This window comes from Myiozetetes cayanensis, unplaced genomic scaffold, assembly GCF_022539395.1.
Source record: "Myiozetetes cayanensis isolate MyiCay16 unplaced genomic scaffold, myiCay2020 scf7, whole genome shotgun sequence".
Classification (NCBI taxonomy): Eukaryota; Metazoa; Chordata; class Aves; order Passeriformes; family Tyrannidae; genus Myiozetetes; species Myiozetetes cayanensis.
Genome location: NW_026087964.1, coordinates 40252488 through 40275616, shown reverse-complemented (window position 1 = coordinate 40275616; position 23129 = coordinate 40252488). Strand labels below are relative to the sequence as shown.

The 23129-nt window shown below is 39.2% G+C and overlaps 1 long non-coding RNA gene across 2 annotated transcripts in view; it reads right to left on the bottom strand.

Annotated features, from left to right (window-relative positions):
* Nucleotides 1-11834: 11834 nt before the first annotated feature.
* Nucleotides 11835-23129, bottom strand: part of LOC126652000 (uncharacterized) — a 72110-nt gene continuing 60815 nt past the window's right edge. Inside the window, exons 3-4 of one of the 2 annotated variants that reach the window (XR_007631849.1) lie at nucleotides 15358-15495; nucleotides 11835-11973 (exon numbers count right to left, since the gene is read on the bottom strand). This is a non-coding gene — a long non-coding RNA (uncharacterized LOC126652000). Of the gene's footprint in view, nucleotides 11974-14377; nucleotides 14542-15357; nucleotides 15496-23129 lie in introns of those variants that run through there. The other variant, XR_007631848.1, reaches the window with a different exon arrangement.

Genomic DNA, 23129 nt, shown 5'->3' with positions numbered 1-23129 from the left:
TTTTCTTGCCATGAATTGATCACACATCCACGTCAGACACCAAAAATCAGTCAGACTAATGCTGGAGAACAGAGTAGCTCAAGAATGGATCCTGGATTTTCGAAAGATGCTTCATGTCCTGACACCTGACTTGAGACCCATCACAAAGCCTCCTCAGCACTTCAGAAAATGCACTGCCTGTTGTAAAATGTGAAACAGCCAAACATCTTTATTGCTATCTGTTGGTTACAATTAGAAAATCTTTGGCAGTTGCTATCACTTAGTAAAACTTTAAATATGTATATAGCTACAAAATCTAATCTTTTGGCAAGAAACTAATATGACTAATTACATTTTGTGATCTGCATTTCCCCCGAGGTCTCAGTATTTTGTGCTTCCTTCCCAAACTCTAACATAAAGCGGCTTCTACTAGTTATGTAATTTGTTATTAATTTAAATAACACACAAGCTATATTTTGGTTTCTCTGGGGAATAAAGCATCACCATCTTCTTTGACATAGTGGAAAAACCCCAAATTTAAGAAATTTAAATTTTAAATCATGTGTTTATAGAAAATCAGCATTAGTGCACAAGTTAGACTAGTTTTCACAAGTTTGGTGAAAATGTTTCAGATGTAAAGTTTATTTATCTGTGTTGTGTTTGTGTGGGAAGGTTTTGGGGGGGGGCTACAGGAGTGACTTCTGTGAGAAGCTGCCAGAAGCTTCCCCCATGCCCAGTGAAGCCACTGCCAGATGGCTCCATGACAGACTCACCTCTGGCCAAGGCCAAGCCCATCAGTGATGGTAGCACCTCTGAGATAAGGTACTTAATAAAGGGAAAAAAACACCAAAATATTGATGAGGGAAACATTAGGACTGACCCCAAATGGGTTTTTGCCTCTTTTAAGTTAGCGTTAGGAGCCCAGAATTGTTCCCATAAGCCAGAGCTCTGCCGAAAATTGCAGCTCTGTGCCTCACACCACAGTGCCCACTGTGACCCCTCGTCTTGGGCTGCACTCTCTCACTGTATGCACACAGATAAAATTACACAGAAGGGTTTGCTGGAATCCAGGGGGCTCTGACATCTCCTCTGAAAAACTTGCTGATGATTTTAAGATCACAAAAAGCTTTGGCAGCTCAGCTGCTATTAATGGAAGAGGCTCCCTGGTGTGCAAGGAGGCAGTTCCTCCCCTGAGTGACTCAGCTGAGGCAAATTCACCTCAACAACAGGCCTGATCCCAAAATTTCCATGACTAGAGAAGTTGCTTGTGGTTTTTGGCTTTTTATTGCTAGAGCTGCCTAGCTGAGCTAAAAGGCAAGCTACTAAAGTCAGATGAGGGAAAGTCTTAAACAGAGGTTGCCTTTGGTGAACATCTCCATCCACAACTTACAAAATATGAAAAGTTTTGGCTGTTGTCAGTCTTCTTAATGTGTGGTGTCTATTTGTTAAGGTCCATTGTTGGGAGAGACCTAAGGACCATCTAATGCTGAGCATCCCTCTGTAATGAAAGGTTTGATTTCTTTCAAAGTACCGCGGTCTTGGAATGACCTACTGATAAATGTGGGAGACCTTTAAGCCTTGCAACACCATGAATATTTTTATGCAAATATCTGAAAGTGGCTTATTTGGAGTATATATATATTATATGAATTAATGTTCCCTTTTCAAGGATTTGCTGCTTTGGCCATGTGTAAAGTTGTGTATGTGATCACACAGTGTTTACAGTCATGACCATGTGCTGTGTTCATTGCCATAAAATTAATATACCTTTAGCATGGTAAGTGCATCGAACTCCTGTGTTTGCAGTGTTTGGAAGATTATTTACAATTTATTCATTGCAGGACTGGGAGAAGAAAATACAGAGGAAGCATACATTTGTTTCCTTTCCTGTAGCCTCCCAGAATTTAATATATTTAAAAAGCAAAGGGTATCTTGCAGCCTGGGGAAAGGCTGGCTCCTCTCAGGTCTAGGTCCCTGTTGACCGTTTTGGTAGAGCACTGGATTGCCACTACAGGGGTAGTGTAAGTGCTTAGGATTCTGTTGTGGAAAATCTAAAAGTGCTACTATTTTTAAAAGACACTATACAAATAATATAAATACTATATAAATATGAAAATGTAGTGTTATCATTCATCATCCTGCAACCATTTAGTTCATACTGCCAAGTCAAATGACTTTTGCATGTATTACCTTCCTGCTAAGCTCCATAAGAGGTCCTATGAAAATGCATTCAATTCTGACAAACCAAACAATCCATTGCCAAGAAACACAAAGAGCTCTTTTAATAAGTCTTTTTCTATCTTTATGCAGTTTAGACAAGAATGGCTTAAATATTTGATTGAAATAGGTCATTAATCAACAGTTCTGCTGAAAAGTGATCTCTGTCTTTGGTAAAAGAGTTTAATTTCCAGCATTTTTTGAATCCACAGAAGTTAACTCTTAACAAATTTCTTGTCCTATAGAAAGCCTTTTGATATCACATTCTGTAAGAAAGCAAAGGGCTTTAGAGTCTTAGTCCAAGGTATAGGCAAAGCCCAAGCCCCTTTGTTTGCCTCCTGCTAGTTGTAAATAATTTTCATCAATTTAACAACAGGGTTTATGTGAGCAGTAATCATAAACCAAACTAAAATGTGGATCTACAGTACTCTAAAGGTTCCCTGGTAACTGCTTGAGTGTGCTCTTGTACCCAGCAGTGCTTGCAAGGCGTGCAACCCACTCCTTACTCTCTTTCTCTCTCCTGAATCTCAGATTTCCACAGGGTAGGAATGGATGAAATCATATAGTCTCTGTTGCCAGTCATAAACAGTTGTATGGGGAGTTCATGTTCTTTGCCCTTGAGGTTATATCACTGCCTGTCATTTAGTTTATCTGAGCCCTTCCAGTTAACGGATTCGCAACATGGAACCAGTGAGAGGTTTAACTCACTCTTGCATGGACCTGTGGATGGATGAGTGGATGGATGGATGTTGGTGGATGGGTGGATGGATTCTGTGGCACTGTGTTGCAGGAAGGGACTGCATGGTCACTCACATGTTTTACTTTAATTGTGATGGAAAATATGCAACAAAATGGCTTAGTTTTCATTGCAGCCCAGACATACTAAGGTATTTTGCCTTATACTAAATAAATATGCTAAATAATATAGATTAAATATATATACAGTTAAAATACCACTGTTTAAATAAATATAAGTATATTATTTAAGTAAAAAACCAGCTTCATTAAACATACTAAATACTAAAGTTTTGTGTCAATCACAGTTGGACTCATGAATCTGAGGACTGCTTGTCTTCTGCTTTCATGTTCTTTCTTCTGGAATTTTTTCTCTTGCAAAGAGCATCTATTTTGGTGTTTCATCAGAGGAAGAATAAACCTTCTTATTTTTTCCTTTTGCTTGTGCGTGCACAAACTTTCACTTTTGATTTGGTAAACTGCCTTATCTCAAACTACAAGTTGTTTTCCATCTTATTTTCTCTCCCCTCTCCAGCTAGGAAGGGGAGTGGGCACCTGGTGTCCAGCCAAGGACAAATCACCACAGGTCACCTTAGCCTTTTGCTGCTGTCAGTAAGTGCTGTGGACTCAGGCACTAGATGGCAAAGTTAGGTAAACTGTGCTCATACTATCAACTCAAAATAAAGGATTTAAAAATAATCTGCAATTTAGTTGGGGAAAAAACCAAACAAGTAAAAAAAACCCAACAGCAAATGTTCTCAGTATCCCTGGGATGCAGAAAATGCTTGGATGTCCTATTGGTAGCCCTTCGTTCTCCACAGCCTCTCTAAAAGGTTAAAAGTGTGTTAGCTGTGCACCCCCTTTACTCCAAAGGCACAGTATTCCAGCAGAGCTTCTGTGCAGAAAACCAGCCATCAAGTAACTCTCAGTGGTGGTTTTCAGCCTGTCTCCTGTGGAGTTTACAGTCTTTCTCAGTAGTAGTCAAGGAAAGCGCTATTGTGATGGAGCAAATGAGGTTATTTAGTGAAATAATCTTAACGCACTAATTGTATTTCCCTTGCAAATTGCTGCTGGACTTCATTTTTCCTGCTGCCTCAGAGGTTTTGAAACTTGGTCAGGAACCAGGAAGAAAAGGTGGGAGCTAGGACTGTTCATTGCATCAGTCCTAGTTGTGCCATTGCCCTCCCCTGCCTTTCCTCTCCTCTGCCTCTTGAACTGTCTGTTAGTGAATAATAGGACATGTAGCCTCAGTATGTGTTGTGGATAGAATCCAGCCTTCACATCAGGAGATTTTGAGGGAGGGCAAGTCCATGAATGTGTGTGAATTGCACAGATGGAGAAGGAGGAGAAAACACGATTCTGCCAAATTGAGTTTTTGGAAACAATGGGAGCTGCTAGAGTTAGTTGAGTGGTTTGAAATTCTTAGTGGTGCCCATGGCAGATGGGTTAGGGACCTCAGTGCAGGTATAGGGGTGAAGAGTAGAGTGGCAAATTACACCTACCTAACATTATCCCAAGGCTTTGCAATCTATACCAAAGATACAAGCACCAGAAATTCAGATATGTATCTGTATTTGTGCATATATCCATATATACGTAATAAACCTCTCGATTTCTCTGATCATTAATGAGAACAGTGATGAGATCTTTTGTCAGAGGCTTTGGGCAAAACCTACAGAAAACATCCTAATGAAGTGTTGGTCCCATGGAAAGAAGCCCTCAGAAAAGCACATCCCATGTTGCTCTGAGCACTGCTCTTTGGCCAGGACATAGGCAGTGAATCAATACCAAGCACAAGGCTGGAACATCCCAGAAACCATTTTGTAAATCACAAGATCCTCATATTCTAGCAGTTGCAGTTCTATTTCATCTGGATGTGGCTCGCTGCTGTCAAAAGCTTAATGCATCTTGAACTTTCAGTGGATTTCTTGGAAACATCCTTAGGACATTTTTTAACGTTTTAGCACCAAGCTTTTTTTCTTCCTATATTTAGACCTCCTTGAGATATACTTTGAGGTATGGCCAGGCCTGATATCATGTTTCTGCTGGAGACATGGGTACAGGAGAGATTCCTGAGGGCCAGTTATTTGATAGCATGTGAATGTGAAAAATGTTGCTATGTCCTTCTACATCTGGAGTTCAGTGCTGTAGTGTCTTTCATGAAGGGTCTGTTATCTGCCTTGGCAGTGTACTGAGCAGAGAGCAACCCTCTAGCAGAATGCTCTAGAGGCAGTTTCTTACTCAATATTTCTCCTGTGGGACTTTCCACAGCTGGAAAGTCTTCTCTGGTGCATGACAATAATTGCTCTGCTTATAGAACAAAACAGAGTTGAAAAAAAAAACGGGAAGAAAACCTTGCCCCTTTTCCCACACTGAGCATTAACTGTACTGTCTGGTCTTGAACCAAGGGCCAAGAAATAACCATGTAACATGTTCAGCTGGGGAAAGTGCTCTGACATTTAAAAGAGATGTTTTAAAATCATCTCATACAAAATTCTGTAGCGGAGCAGGAGGAGCTGGGCTCCTCCCCAGGGGAAGGCAAGCTGGGATATGAGGACAGCCAGGAAGGGGCAGGCAGGGCCAGGCATTGCTGCCAGAGCAGAGTGTGGTCCCATGGCACCAGAGCCAGCCAAGAGCCCTGACAAATCCCTTCCAAACTCCTGTACTAGATTTTTAAGCATCCAGATAGATCCCCAGGCTACATGTTTAGTACTCTGCTATTACATCGTTTGTTGGGCTTCACATGGTGATAATCGATAAATGTGCTCTCTGTCAGTAAAAATCCTCAGCCAGAAATTGCCTGCCACTGGGATCTCTAATGTGTTTCTCCACCACGAGAAACACAAGGGTATTGTAAGCATTTTGTTTTCCTCTCCTCACACCTGACTTCACGTTCATTTTAACTGGGAAGATTGATTTCGGCAGCAGGCTCTCACAGAGGTTCATGTTATATTCTTGATGTAAAATACACAAAAGAATCTCTAGCAACAATTGCTACTGTCAGTGTTGCTATTTATGACATTAATCAAAAGTTGATGTAATTAAGTTGGTCCTAGAAAGACCAGTGTCCAGCCAGTTATTGCTGTCTGCTTGTTTGTTTTTTTTTTCTTAGAGGAGCGAAGTGTCAATATTTATGAAATATTTCAAAGGACTGGCTTTTGTTCTGGCTTGTCTGACTTTTCCCAAGACTACATTAGGGATAGCTAGTGTCACTGGTGTGTCTGCATTGATCATTCTGAGGTGCTTAATTTGGTCTGTGGTTGACCTGTCCTGTGTTTGTTGTAAGTTTTCTTAAGAGACTGCTTTTATGACGTGGGACTGATATTTATTTCCTTTTTGGGAACCATCCCCATAGACTCTTAATTGCAGCAATTCTAATCACTTAACTGTTACAGGTAGAAATACATACATACATATACACATACATGGTTTAGAAATTGTTTAAAAGTGTTACAAAGGATGTAAAGGGCCAAGATTCTAGATATAAACACTTAATAAAAACCCCAAAGAGTTAGTTTAATTAACGCAGTATTGTAATTAGCTGTTGAGTAGTCTTATTGTTTACTAATACATGCTATTGATTCTTACTTAGACAAACTTTTTTCAATAAAAAAATCGTTATGTAAGAGTTAGCAGTTTTAAGATAAATATTTTTGAAGCAATAAAAAAGGTACTGTGATTACTGTGTATGTCTGAAGGAAGTTACCAGTACCTATGAAGTATTTGTAGCCTCCAAAGGCTCCCTCTCTTTTCTTTTGAAAATCGTACATGCATGTTCAGATATTATTAGCGACACTACAATGTCACTAAGTCATTTCACTGCCCCTGCTGCATTTCTTTCCCATGTTAGACCAAGAGGACCTCTCAGGAGCTGGGACCCCAAAGAGATATCAGAGTCTCTGCAGCCTCTTGTGCCAGCCTTGCAAGAAGCCTTTGAGGTGATGTACATGAACACCCACACTTGCATGACCTACACACCACAGCTGCGTGTGTATCCAGCCACAGGAAACCACAGCAGAGCAGTGAGATGGAGATTATAGGTCTTGTTATCCATCACGTCCCCACAGCTGGCGCTGCAGCACTGTGGCTACAACGCTTTCAGAGTAGAGCGGTATTGACTCAGCACAGGACCATTCCTGCTTAGGTTTTACCTTAATTACCATCCACCTTTTCTGAAGGGACAGCCTGACACAGAAGAAGGAAGCAGGCAGAATTCCCAAGTTTGAGGGTGGTTGGTATGTCAGAAGGCACTTTTGCTGTAGACACAGTTCGCTTCCACTTTGCTACAGTTTGTGAAAGTGCTTATTCAGCCAGTCGAGGTTGGCTTCCCTTGTGTGCTGCTGCCACCCCAACACTCTAATAGGTAGCCAGTAATTATTCCTGTGAAAGCAAGATAAAGCAACAGGAAAAATGTTGGCCCCTTTATAACCTTCAGAACATCTAAAGGATATCACTGCTTGAACCACGTAAACAGCATCCACTGAAAGACAAGTCCCTGTAGGTGCTCTGCATGGCAGTCTTTAACTTATACTGTATCTCCAGATACATCCAGGACTTCTCTGTGCTCGTCACTGCCATGATACTCAAGATATTGCATCTGCTGTATTAGGGTCACTACAGGCTTCTGTTGGAGGTACAAGCACGCAAGGAGGGTCTGCTTCCACGGCTCATCTAGGGCAGGGCTTGCTCCAGCTATTGGTGAAGTTAAGGAAAGACTGAATTAAATACCTCTGTGATTCCTCTTCTACCCAGGATTATTTTACAAATGAGCTTGACTCTCTGTCCCCTTATTTTACAAATGAGTCTGACTCTCTGACTCCTCCATGGAAATGAAAGAGTAGAAAAAGGTTTCAGGTTAATCTTTAAAATAAAATAATTCTTCTCCTGGATAAAATGTCATGTTTTACTAAAATACCCTGAATTCTCACTTATAAAACTAACAGTCAAAGAAAAATACCAGAATCCACTGACCATATAAGGAAAAATAAACTGGACATGTAAATTAATCTATTATCTTTGAAAAGATGTTCTAGGGAGAGTGGAATAACTCCAAATCATATGGCCTTATTTAATGGTGTAATCATTGCACCACTTTTTTTCAAATTTCAGTTACATTGCTTCTTTAGTCCAATTATCTTACATATTGTTGCAAAATCAAGTTGCTAACAGGGCCATTCCCTGTGCAGTGATTGAAAGGAGAATGTTGCTGCTGCTCATTCTTATCATAGGAAATAATTTGAAGAAGCAGATCCTTTGAAACATCCTCATACTTTCTCTGAAAAATATGGGTATCTGGGGTTTGCAGGGGCTAGGCTTCAGCATTCCTTTATTTACCTGTGCAAGTCAGAGATGCTAGTCCACAGATCTGAAATGGTATATGGCTCCTGGAGAGTATGAATGAAGGTCCTAAGTTTGGGTATGTATGTCAGTCTTCTCATGGGCATCAGGGACCAAGCTGGCAGGGTGGCTGGGTATCCAAATGTTTCTGTGTGTGAGGTGGCAAGCCAGCAGGCTGGGGAATGATACAGATAAGTTGTTCCAACACATTTCAAACTGGTGATGGAGCAGGGAGATGTTAGTCATCTTTTGCCAGAAAATGTCAGAGCCAGAATCCTCCTCAGCTCTTGGCATAGACAGAGGTGTAAAAATGCCCAGTCTCCTCTCTAGAGCTCTCCAACCAATTATGAATAATTCACATCAGATCAGGAAGGGAGCAGAATTTTGTTCTCAAATACCAAAGTTTCAGAAAATTTGGAGAGGAAAAAACCTGCGTATAAATCTCAAGCATGGACCAGGCTTTTCATAAAGTGTGTTTCACTCCCAAATCGCAAAGCTGAAGAATTTATTTCTCCACCCCAAACACCACATGCTACTGCCATAAAAAAACTGATAACTTCTGCAACAGACTCTAGGGAAGCTGATGGACATAGTTCATTGCTTTCTTCATATGTACTGCTAGAGTATGTAAACTCTCACCCAGGGGCTGTGCACAAACTTCACATCCACACAAATCCCATGAAGCACATAAGAATAGAGGGCACAGAGTTCAGAAGGAAAAAATAATGTCAGCAAAATCATCTTACCTAACAGTACAGTAAAAGTCAATTAGCAAAAGTCATTCCTTTGTAAAGCCTCAGAATAAAGATGACTTACACATTTTTGAGATGTTTTTTGGTAAACTTTTTTTACAGAAGCATTTACTATTTACAAGAACTAGTCTTAAGTTAATTTTTTGTTGGCTGAAAAGAAATGGTAATACTTGCAGGTAAATAACAAGATATTTGAAGTAACATAAGGGAGATAACAAACTGATCCAGGGAGGCATTGCTTTTATTGAGGCAAATGTTACCATCTTTATAACAGCACACTCAGCCCTGAATGTTCTTAGAATTAGTTTTTCTTTTTCTGGTAAAGCTGGGCTTACTGAAATTTTTCATTTTTTTCACAGCAAATGAGCTCTGTGATTATAAGGGTGGTGGTTTTCACGGTGCACTGAGCATACACTGCTTTGCATGCTGAGGATTTGGCCTTAAATAATTTCACACTTGCTGCAGTTGGAGAAGAGGGAGGGGGAAATGTCAGGAGTTTTACTTACTGTGATTCTGAATTTTACGTCTCTCTTTTTAGAATTATCTCTTCAGATGCTAAGTATTATGATTCACTGTGCCAGATTGTGTTTGCTGCTTCATAGCAGTAAGATCGATAGGAGAATTTTATCCCGTGATTCATTAACAGAATCAGTTTAAAATTGAGGTTTGTGGGAAATCTGTTGGGACCAAATAGCAAAACATGTGCACATACAGAAACAACATTATCTTAAACATTGTCTGCCTCTTTGGTCTTTACAGAATTTACGAGTCTGTGTACTTGACAAAAATGGGAAGTAGATGTCATTTGGATTAGCTATCTTCACAGTTTGTATTGCATGTATGTTTGCGTGGTACTACCAATAGAGCTGTTTATCTCTGGCAGTTCTGAAGAATTCCTAAAAGACACACTGAATAGCAAAAAAACCCTATTTGTTAGAAAAGGTTGATGGTATTTTGGTTTTAACCTTCCCTGTGCTAGGTATGCAAATATATGTGCTATGTGGTTTTTTTTATTTGGACTCATAAATTCTTACGCATTACATTTCTTCCTCCATCATAGAGGATGCCTATTTTTGCTGCTACATCTTATTCTCATTTAGAAGTATGGTATTTTGAAAATCTCATTTTGGAAGGTTAATGCAGGTACCGGAATAGCACAGACAGATACTTTTTCCTCATATTCAGCTGGACATGGAAGTACTTTCAAGGACAGACCTTGTTCAGCTGCAAGAACTTTCATTAATAAACGAAAATGGACTCCCTCACCCAAGCCACCTACCACTCTCTATTTTCCCAACATCTTCACCTGCTACCCACCCCTGGCATAGCTGCACCATGTACCTACTCATCTTTTTACACTGTTTTTTTTTGGTGGTTTGGTTTTATTTTTTGGGAGGGTGGGGGGTGGAGCGGGGATAGGGGTGAGGTGGGGTGGTTTTTTTTTTTTTTTCCCCTCCTCCTTTAAATGCCAACTACATTCCAGTTTGGTTGTTACAAAAATTTGCTTTAATCTGACCCAGATTCAATGTCATGGATAGTGCAATGAACATCTTTCAGAGACCACACTATGAAATGAAGTGGTCAACAAGGACTCCACCAAGGGAAAAACTCCCAGGAGTCCCTGCAGCAGCTTCCCAAGGAAGTATTGGATATGTAATGTAGCTTCAGAGGAAAACATGCAAACCCTTGAAAGAACAAAGGTCCTGTAGGAAGCTGAGTAAAGTGCTATGCACTGCATGTTGCTACACCACCTACAAGTGCTCTCACAAGGAAAGACAACAGAATCTCAGTCAGTGTGAGCAAAGAGTCTGTCATTGTGGAAAATATCACTGAAAGGATTACGAATTGTTCACTGAATATGAGAGGAACAAAAATAATAGAGGATTGGGATGTTTTGATGTTTATTTTAACAATTCTTGAATAGAAAATACTACATAACAAGAAATGCTTATATTACTTAGAAAAACAGTTCCTTGGTTATTGAGCAGTGACTCACCTCACAGTAAGAGTTGTTTCATCTCTGAAGTCTCACAGAGACCAACATACAAAAGATGCATTCAAAAACCACTGTAAGCCAAAGTCTAAATATGAAGGAGGAAAAAAAAGTGTTATTTCTGATGATATAGGAAATATATTCTCTATTAACAATTGAAAAACTCTTTCAAATGAAGGATTAGATTATTCACTCACATGAAAGACTAAATCACCCACCAGCACACGTTTTCTGAAATTACCTGTGAAGCTGTCAGCAGGCAAAGTAAAATTGCTTTGAATATTAAGATATTAATTATAAGACACTATCCATCTGCTAAAATAACTACATAAACTGATATGGTCCTTTGTCTCCAGGAACCAGTATCAGCATCAGGCAAGACATGATGTTGAGCACATTTACCCTCAGCTGGCCTTACCTGGAACAGTGGTGGCAGACCTAAGGACAGATAGTTAGACAGAAATCAGTTGAGTGCATAAACAGAACTGCTGCTCAGCCTCCACTCTTTGGATCAAAGTCTGGAAAGACCTGTGTTCATGTTGTGGTAAGTAGAGAACAGTCTGTATTGATGCATCCTGCATAGTACATGAGAAAACTGGAGCATAGTACAGAAGAAAATTCACATACCTGACAAGGTGACATGTGCCTGTCAGACTGATGTCTGAAGACTTCTGACAGACAAGTGTTTGGAGTGTGGGGGTGTTTTGTTTTCTTGGTTAGAGGTTTTGTTTGTTTGTTTTGTTTTGTTTTGTTTTGTTTTCTATATATCACAGGTTAGGAGCCCTAACGGGGAACTCAGTGTTCAAGAGACCTGTCTGATCTTGGGCAGATATGATACTTACATGAGATCCTTTCCTACTACACAGAATTGCCTTGATGACAGTTTTGTTCCTAAAATGCAACGACTGTTTTTGGTGAGGTCCAGGATCTGTTTTCCGTGTCAAAAGGTTCACCAAGTTTCTGCCACAGGAAATATGAAGCATTAATTTGGAGAAGAATGTAAGTCCACTGTGCAGCTGTGCAATGTCAGGAAGTTGTGGCTGATCACAGAATCACAGAATATGCCAAGTTTAAAGGGACCCACAATGATCATCGGGCCCTGCACAGGACTATCCCCAGGAGTCACACCATATGCCTAAGAGTATCATCCAAATTCTTCCTGCACTCTGTCAGGCTTGGTGCTGTGACCACTTTCCTGGGGAGCCTGCTGCAGTGCCTGACCACCCTCTGGATGAAGAACCTTTTTCTAATATGCAACTCATTCCCTCAGGTCCTGTCCCTGGTCACCACAGAGAGGAGGTGCAACCTAGGTGGGCAAACTGGTCATAAAAGGAAATCAGGTGCAACAAGCAGGACTTCCCTTTCATGAAGCTGTGCTGGCTATGACAGACGACTGCCTTGTCTTTCAGGTGTTTTTTCTAGTCAGCTGGGACCTCTCCCAGCTCTTTGAGGATTCTGGGGTGAATCCCATCAGGCCCCATAAATTTGTAGGGATCCAATTGGAGCAGCAGATGCCATCAGGAATTGGGACATTTGATGGATGACTGGATCAGCAGTGCCCAAAGCTATCTCATATGAGAGATGTAACCAATCTTTCCTATCTGACCCATGGGTCTTAGGAGTTTTTTGGACAAAGAGATTTAGGGTTTTTACAGTCTAAAAGATGTAAGGAGTGGATATAACCATATAAGCAATGATGATTCTAATAAAAAAATTATAATAAACCTTCACTGGTTTTTTAGAGTAACATTTTTATGGAGAGAAGTGAAGGAGAAAGCTTTTGTTAGAGAAATAATATACTGGAAAGAGAGGAACAAGTATGGTCAGCACATGCAGGGTCAGAGAAGGACATAAGCAGGGTCTATATGCTGGTTTTGTGGAAATGTTTTGTGGAAAGAATTAAACCACCTAAACTAGGTTAAAGGTGGATTCTTGACACTGAAGAGAGGACTTGGAGGTGTGTATGTAAGGAGAAGGATTTCATCCACAGAGATAAAATCTAATGCGGTAGATGAAAGACAGCCAGTGAAAGGATTTGAAGAGGAGTTTGAAGTTTTTAAGACAGCTGAAAATGTATTTAGTTTGGTTTAGGCAAATAGGTTTAAACAAGGGCAATTTTAAATAAATCCTTCTTCAAAAAAAAGTCAGCTATTTTTTCAGAATAGTCTCATCCTCCTTTGGTTGGAGAAAAAGGTATTGTATGACTTTTGCCAACTCTTTGTACTTTTCCTTATCCATTCCAGATTAAGAAAAGTCTTTGAAAGTTTATCATCCCAGTTGCATTATATATTTTATTTTTGATATGTTCAAAGAAATTCCAATAAAATAGGAAGCTGGCTGGTGGTAGCTAACTGCATCCTAACTTTATTCATAACCACAATGTTGATACCATATTCTATTTTTTAACTACATTGTGTAATAGAATTTCAATGTAAATTGCCTCATTTGCTCTACTAAATTATACATTAAAGTTGAATGTTAAGAACTTTAAAGATATTTTTGCATTTATTTTCCTGTCTGAACTGAAGGGTTGGCTTAAGAATATTTTTCAATTTATTTTCCTGCAGACAAGAGTCCTAATTAAATGCTGGAACACCAGACAATTCCACACATGCCTGTGATGAATTAGGCTCACTCTGAATCACCAGTTTTCCTTTTATTTCCTTCATACAGCTTGTACAGTTTGTGTTCCCCTACTTAGCAAGTTGTAGGCAAGATAATAATTTATGCTTTCCACTTCACTTTTAATTCATGATACTGTAGTTGATAAATATAAGTCAAAATGTCCATCTGATATATATCAAGTAAGGACAGGAAAATGTAAAGCATGCACAAACCATTCAAGAATAATGACTTTTGTGTGATTCCACTCTTATACTGCTACACTTTTTAAAACTTGATTTCTGCAGTGAAGGAGGGCTGCTCAACCCTGGAGGAGAGTACAGTGCTTGGAGCCACCACCTGTGTTCCCTGTCTCTTTCTGGTGTTTACTGCAACAGGCAAGAAACCATTGGAACAGATCAGTGAGCTAAAGCCTACACTGTGAGACCTGGAAGTGCTTTTGGGGTCAGGGTCCATGTTCCAATCACACACCAGGGCACGGCCCAGACCTGTCTCATCCTTATCACACTCTGCATCCAGAGAGAAAAGCTGGACATTTGGGCCAGATGGATGCAGTGGCCAGATTATCAGTCTTGAGGACCTGAATGAGGAATCTGTGTCTTAGAAACGAGCTCTCCCATGCCTTCTGAACCCTTTCCCCGGAGTAGGTGTGATGGTGCACACCATACAGCACGGAGCTACTCTCTCCAGGAAGACCTCTGTTTTAGTCCTGAATGGCTGCAGCTCAGTCATTCACCCTCTTGCCTGAATACAATCCACAGTGGGAAAAAGGAGTCAGGGCATGGCAGCAGGTCTTTGCCCCACATTTTGCATTTGAACGGAGTATGTTACGGATGGTTTGGAATCAGAACATCCATCTTGCTACTCCCACAGCTTTCAGGAAAAAGGAGCACCAGATCAGGACATCTGAGTAGTGGGAAAGCAGAGGTCAGTATCTCCTGTAACACTATCCTTAACAACATATTCCCTAATATAGATATAGATATAGATATAGATATAGATATAAACCCAAATAAAGTATCTTCTGCCTATCTCTTTCTTTGGATTTGCTGTAGGGCTAATAATTTGACACTAATTTGGCATTAAACCTCCTATATGAAGAATGGTCACAGAGAGAAGTTGGATGAAAAGCAGCAACCAGAATATTCATTAACAAGTAAAACTCAAGTATATGAAAATTCTGCAAGATTTCAAACCACACAAAACCTTTGGAGTGGATACCACACTTACAGTGCTGTTCCTTTGTTGATTAGGATGATGGCCTTGTACACAGAAAAAATGACTGGCACTAAACCTGGAAGTTGGTAATAATTATAGTAAAGCAGATGTTTTTATTTTTAATGTTGTACAGAAAGATATTTATGAGTTTTTTGCCGTTCAGTTGCTCGACTTAGTCTTTTGAATAAATTGCTTTTTGTTCCTTCTATGGTGCTTAATTTGTAGCAGTGGGATTTAGTTTTGTATTTAAATCAGTCCTTTTCCCATCTGTTATTTTATATAATGTTACTCAGTTTAATTTTGAATTTTTGGCATTTTCAGTTTAGGCCAAGGCTGCTATGGGTTTTAAATGAATTAGCAAAAGCAAACACAAAGAAATTCTTCAGAACCTGAATTAAATATCTGGATAAATGTTTATATCTTTGATTAAATGTTGTTCCTGTCTCTGCAATATATGATTTGTTTCCATTTAATTTTTACACAGAAAAGTTGTTTTATGCTTACCTTGGACTCTGTGAATGGAATGGATTCTTCAAACTGAAAAGACTGAAAATATATCCATCTCGAAGAAGATATCATATTGATCCTTAGTTTGGCTTATAGCACAGACTTCATTGGATTCCAAATCAGTATAATTTCATGCTGATGAATTAAAACAAAACCAACCAAAAAATAATTTATTCTTTCTGTCTGTTTTTTTTTTTTTTTTTTTCAGAGCAATTTTCATTTCACTGTTTACATACTTCCCCATGGAAGGTGAAGAAATTCAGTTGGCAAAATTTTAACTCTTACTTCTCTAAAAAGAAAGTGCATTCTTGAGGAACATATAGTTATCTTGAAGTACAGTGGAATCTGGCACTTAGCTTTAATTAATGCTGGACATTCAGCTTTCATTTTAATTATTAGCAGAGAAGTGAAAGCAGTGAATTTTCTTCCTGCAAAACCAATGATTTACTGGAAATAAAGCATCCCTTTCACATCTGCTATTGATGTTCTTCACTGGATGGGAGAAGAACTTGTCTTTTGCTTGGATTGCATGGTTTACCAATATATGAATAATGAAGTACAAAATAATTCTGCTGTATATAAAAGCAATGCAGCGCCTTGTGGAGCAGAAAATGAAGTGTACTTCTGTGCTCATGGAAGGAATCTGAACTCATGGCAGGAATTCTTTCCAGCTGCTTTGTTTTAGGTTCCTCTCAGGTAAGGCACTGGGATAAGGATTCACAAGAACTTCTCAAATGTGGTCTCACAGTAGTCAAACACCAAAACGGAGAATTGTCTAAGAGTAGGTGAATTTTCCTGAGTAGATATCAGCACAAGAATTGATTTCTAGCCTATGATACAACTTTGCAGTCTCACTGGCATGCGCAGCTTTCTACCTTGCAATCAGAACCACCATGTCTGATCAGTCTGGCATTGGGCAACCACCCCTACAAAGTTTCAGAATTCAGAGACTCACCTCTCCTCCCAAGTGTAAGTCTGGCAGATAGTGAAAAAAATCAACTCTGTGGAGAAAGACGACAAGTGACTATATACAGTTTCATTCTAAAGCTAAACAAGGCATATTACATTTCAGGAAGATAATGAAGCAGTGAAGGCTAGGAATAGAAAGTTAATAATAGTATTATTTTGGGCTTAATTAGACAAGAGAAAAACAGCAGGTAGGTTAAAGCGAATAACAACTATTTGAATATCTTGGGTTTTGTAAGTTCAAGTGGTAATCCTAATTAAATATGTCTTTTCTCACCTAAATGCCTAACAGTTTTAATGTCTCAGTGAATATAGGACCATCCCTTTCTCGTGGTAACAAAACTTTATGCATCATTTGTGGAAGGAAAGAGAATAATTAATTGCATGATTATATAGCTTTTATCACTACATGACTTGTATCAGATATGCTGAAAGCTCATTAACAGAGTGGAACAAAGTCTCCCTTTGAATTTTTTTCAGTCAGCCTGATAAGTATATAATTGCTGGAGATAAACAAAGATGGTACAGATTAAATCTGAAGTACCTTGAAATGAACGGGCTCTCAAAGACACTCCTGCCAGAGACACAGAAAAGAAAGAAGGTGAAGACAACAAAAACAATTTTTCTCTTCTGTTTCCTTACAAGCTCGTCGAGTGCAGCTCAGCTGAATTTGGGAAATTGATCTAGCAGGTGTGTTAAATTTTAAAATAATTGAAGTATCATTTAAGATTAAAGTGGGTTTTATTTTTACAGTGGTATGCAGAAATCCACAAGCATTTAGAAATTAAAATAGGATTGTGTCAGACTGAAATACATGGTAAGTTCTATTACAAACTCTAAGCAAAGCAGCCCTGATTTACTGCACTAGTTTACATCTCTGTGATGTAGTCCCTTTTTCCTGTGATGCTGTGACTGCATGAGAATAAGAAATGTTTGTAAAAACAAGTTTCAAATCTAGGCTAGGCTTTTGTTATTTTGCTGGTGAAGCTGTAAATATTCAAGATTAGCATTTGATTCAAATGCTAATCTACGGCATCTATAGGTGGGAAACTGTTTGTTTGATTTGAAAATTTAGTATTCCTTTGGAGAATTTCACATCATGTGTTTTCCTTTGTTGAGTCACAGTGAGATAAATTCATTATTCATTTATCAACCAGAGGAGCTTGAGGATATTTTCCTTGTAAGGATGATGGAAAAAAGGAAGCTGTACTTTCTGCAGACACCAGTTGTATTTGCTTATGAAAATTGGAGTTTAATGTTCTTCGTCAGAAAGTACCTTGAGTGGCTGGAAAACAAGTGTGAAGCAGCCACATTTCAAATTGATATATAAAGTGGAGATAGTCTCATTAAACCAGTCTTAACCTGTTCTTTCTCTTGTACATGAATAAAATAACTGAACAAAACTGTTCATCGTTTGCTCCCAACTTGTGGCAATTCTTTTGAACCTGGAGCACTTTTTTTGCTAAGCCCAACTCTATGGAAAAATTACATTTATAATTAGAAAAGTTACTATAGGGTGAAACATACAGTGGTTGGATTGACATCATAAGAAGAAAGGCAAGTTTCACTCTGTTTTCTGGAAGACTAAAAAACCCAGACCTTATCTCGGACTTTGCTATTACAGTTCAGAGAACTCTGCTGAGCCAGAATTCGTGGCTGTAATTTAGTTTCAGCCTTATGATCTCTAAAAATGAATTCAAATAATTTCCTCTGAAATACGGTTGTTCTGAACATGCCAAATATTGAGTTATGTTTATCAGTTTGGTGCTCTGTATCTAGGTTACTGTTCCCATGAAGCAGGCAAGACATAATTAAATTCCCACAACACAGAAATACTTGGTACTGTGACAAGCCTCCCTTACAGTGTTGTTGTGTGAGTTAAATATTGATGGGTTTACCTTCTTTTGTATCTCACCAACATCTCTTATTAGGCTCCTGAAAAATAATATAACTGATCGGAAAGGAGATCTGCTAATTCCTTTGCTCCTATGAAGGATTGTATTATTTCAATATTAGGCATATTTTTAAGGCTTCTTCAAATATAATAATTTGTATTTAGTAGCAAAGGAGATTAGGTTAGGACTAGAGGCCTGACTGTGCTAGGCACAGAACAAAATCTAAAGAAAATGGGGCTTGAAAAAAAGTGACTCATGCTTGAAATCTACAACAGCTGACAATGCATGATGTGCATGAGGAAGATAGAGGAGGAAGAAAAGGAGAAAAATTATACAAGAAAAAATGTTATCAGATCAGCCACCCAGCCAGGGCGTGCTTCTAGTGTAACTGTGGCTAATTGCCTTGTTAGCTTCTAGACATTGAAAAATTTTTAATAGGTAGTTAAAGGGGAAGAATGGCATAGATGTGTTTGTGCACACATCCAAGCAGCAAGTGAGAACCAGCAAGGAGAAAGGCATGAAAATGCTTTTACTGAAATGTAACAGGAGATGCTGGAAATGGTGGTCTTGTCAGGGGCTGGTCAGAGATAGCAGCCAGCATCAAATGAGGAATGTGAGGTTGGATGGGAACAAGATCTGAAAGGTTTTGTAGTAGAACAGGAGGACAAAGGAGACTATATTTGAAATAGTGCAGAGAGAAATTTGAACACAGGGTTAAAGGGTTTCAGTGAAACACCAGCAAATTGTATGTAAGGTCTTATCCTTACCTCTCCCGGTGAGCTGCACTGTGGTGGATCAAGAGGATGACAGAGTCATAGGACTCTTGGGAACCAAGAAAATCAACAAGCTTAAGAGTTCCCTTCTGCTGGGTGCACTTTACGTGGCAGAGTATGACGTGTGTGGAGAATCCATTTTAGAAAACCCATACAGACAACAGTGAGGCAGGACACCTCCAGCTTAAGGTGCAAGGAGCTGTGCATGAGCTTCACTATAGACCAAGCTCTACTTCAGGAACCACTTTGGCTCCACTCACAGGGGCTTCCTGCTAGAAGACAAGGCACCCTGACTGTATCCAGCTGTACTCCTATACGGACAAGGGACTGTACTCCAGGAGCTCTGCCCACAAAGAAGCATGTTGCTTTTTGTCTGTGTAGACAAGGGGATGGAAACGAGTTTAGATCTCTGCCTTTGGAGAAAGCCTGAGTGCAGGAACTAAGGACAGGGATACAGCTTACCCTTGCTGGCATTTATGGGCCAGGAACAGTGCCAAGGTCCCCACAGACACAGCTCCATCTTAAGCCCTCAGAATTTGTGGTGTTTACCTGCATAGGTACGTCATGCCAGAAGGCAGGTGGTGACTGTCCTATTAACTCCCTGCTAGGCCCAGCACCAGGTGTTCTCTTTGCCCTTAGCTGCATGGCAACACTTTAAAAATCCCTCTTCTCCCAGAAGCGCATGCCTGTCTGCTCATTTCCAGCCCTTTACTTTGTAAATGGTCGCTGGAAGAAAACTTTTTCCAATATTGCACAAATGGCTGCATGTTAGCCATTTATCCTCATTTTACCCTGTCACTCTCCCTAGCAACTCTACCTGCTACATAAGGTCAGAGGGTTACAGTGGTGATGTAGAGCTTGGCAAGGCTGGAAATGAGCTTTGGAAGAAAAGGCACTTGGTAATTTTTTCTTCCTTTTCATTAAAATAATAGGCTTTCTTTTCAAGATGCACGTTGATAGTTGTTTTTCTCCTGGTTTAGTACTGTGTTTTTAGGCTATGTGTTTTTGCTGACTTGCTAAGTCTACCATTTATTTCAAAAGAACAAATTTTCCTTCCCCTCAGTAAGACAGTGGATGATCAAGTGGAAGATAATTAAACTTCCTTGATGAAGGGACAACTCAAATTTTAAAACAAATTATTAAAAATTATTATGAAGAAACAAAATTATTGTATAAAAGATTCAATAAAATAGGTCAAATTATTATATGAATATTCATTCTAATTTTATCAATTGCAGAAGTCTGGAAATCTTAAAAATAAAATCTACACGTCAACATAGCATGTTTACATGATTTTACCAGTTCATATACGACTTATTACACTACTAATCCTTATGTGTGCTTACTCTTCCTACCTAATAAATACAGCATTAGCTGTTTTTCTTCAGAGGCAATTATCTTTCATAAGCAGGTCAGTTATCTTTCTTTCATAAGCAGGTCAATTATCTTTGCTATTATTAATTTTATCAGAAAGACAAAATTTACATACTAATATGGTTCTTTTGATCTTAAATTATTTGTAATTTTGCAGTTAAACAGTGAAGTCCTTAAGGAAACTGATTAGAGTTCAGTGCAAAGTATTGATGATCAGTTTCCTTGGAGCTTTAGTGGGTGTAATAGCACCAGGAAATGTTTCATAAATTGTCCCACAATATAGACCATTCATGTCTTCATCCCAAATGGATAGGCTGCTTGTCCTCTTTCTAATAATGATTTAAGAGTGATTACTACTACTATTATTATTATTATGGATCTATGCCCATATCCATATACCCAGAACTGCTACAACCTAACTATACGTAAAACCTTGTGACACAGACCTTTAACGATTTTTCTGCCTTGTCCAGCAAGTACTTAGAAGTGTTTCTTCTCTCTTTAGTGCGTTAAGAAGAGGCCTTAAAGCTTTAGTATCTGCCCTCAATTTTCAGAGCACCGCTAGATTGACACTGTTCTTCCAATGCACACCCCGTGACTACCTGGAGTGGAAGCTTGGTTATTAAAGATCATATTAAAACACTAATGTAATTGGGAAGAAGGCAGACTCATTTAGCTGCTAAGTTATCTTCTACTTACTGTCAGGTCTCAGCAATTGTAACATCACAGCTTCACTTTATGGCCTGTTGCACTGAATTTGGTGAGACCCGTGGAAATTCCTTTATCCTTGATTGTCTGGCCATTGCCTTTGTTTCAACTACAGACAGATTTAGTCACGTGCTATGTGTTTTTGTACACATGGTCAGGTGCCTTTGGGTATCTGGGTATGTCTGTAGGCTGTAGGCTGCAACACCCACCCGCTGGCAAAAGCAGATACAGGAAGCAGAGCCGGCACGGAGCAGAGCTGGGACAGATGGATGTCTGCCGGCCAAGGCTTATGGAACACAGACTGTCAGCTAGCTCCTGAAATCTGACTGCCCCAGTGAGTCCAGAAAGCCTGCCCTGAGCTGTATCTCTTCTGGAAATTTAAATTTTATTCTCCTGTATTTCCCAAAGCTACCAGGGACTTAACTACCTCTGGCTCTGCACAGCTCAGCCCTGAAAATACGACATTTTCCAACTTTCAGCTTTAGTGTGCCAATTTTCTGGTAATGCCCAAACTGAATTAGATGGCTTTATACCTCTGGGTAAGGCCTCCAAGAAAGTGTGATTCTAATGCTGTGGCAAATTTTTTAGTAGAGGAGACCATTCATAAGGAATTTTTACTAAGTAAAAATCCAGTATTATTACAGACACGGTATATTTATGGAGAACTATGACCCTGCAGTCAGGGGTCTTATTAGAATTATTCACTTTATTCCCAGTGCTGCTGTCACTGCTCAAACAAACAGCTCTGTCATCTTCAGACTTTAGTCTCTTGGATTTCTTGTTTATCATTTCTTCAAGTAAAAAAAGAAAAACAACACACATTTCTGAAACTTATGAATTAACTTATTGCTCAGATATTGTTTCTATCAGCCACTGAAGTTCTTCCATGAATTTAGGTGTAAATGCAGAGAAGAACCATCTCATATTTTTCCATACTTGTATCTTAGCTTTAACTGTTATTGACTTAGAACAGGAGGAAAAGCTTACATCAATGAGGTATACTGTGCAGAAATTTCCTTAGCTGCAAGAGTAGGGTACTTGTCTGTTTTCATTTTAATGACTAAACATTTGTAGAAGTATAACTTCATGTATCTTCATAGTATAAAATTTCTCTAACAAGAAACTACATTATAACTTTTTATTCCATTTCCATGCAGTTTGTTTTTAGCCTTTTATTCCTAGAAGCTCTAGGGGTGAACGAAAAAATAGGTGTAGATTCTTGGAACTGCCCCCCACAGTTTTTGCTGAGGTGACCCTAGGATTACATTAGAGTAGTAAAGGCAAAGAACTGAAAATCAACAGAAAAATTTGCAAGTTGGTTGTAATTTCCACCAGACAGTCAATTGGGAATTTATTTGGGTCCAAATCAGTAAACAGCACATAGCTGGTAAGCAGAGTGTGTTTGCAATAGAGAGCAGAGCCTCTCTTTCATTGCTCTGTTCAGCTCCCTTGCTGAAGCAGTGGGGCTGTCAGAATGCTGCGACTCAAGTGGCTTGACATTATTTGCACATCTTGCAGTATCTACAAGGCACCTTCTGGCAGCAGGATAAGCAGACCTCTCAAAAAGAGAAAACTGCTGACACAAGAGAGATGAACTGAAGAGTTGCACATGATCCTTTTCTGAGACTTCAGCATGTTTATTTTTTGTTTCCTTTTAGTAAGAACTTCATTCAAACTGAACCCATTTATTAATTTCTAACTCCCTGCCTTTTTCTCTCTGCCTTCATAAATTCCTCATGTGTCAGCTTCATTCCCAGTGCATCGGCTTTGAAATGCCTACTTTCACAGACCAAGGTTTGTGACTGGGTACTTGCTATGCCAGATTTTCATGTTGAAATTCAGGTTTTCAAAAAGGCTTTAACATAAACTTTAGGCCTGTAGAAGCAAGACTTCAAGCACCAGTGTTTGCTTAGAAATACTGCCATTCAAAATTCAATGGGAACATGTAAGTGTTTCTACTGTGCTTCTACTGTGTTTCTTCTGGTTTTACATACAAAATTCCACGTGTAAATGTTTAGGTCCAATAAGCAGAGGCCATTTTAGGTTTACCATG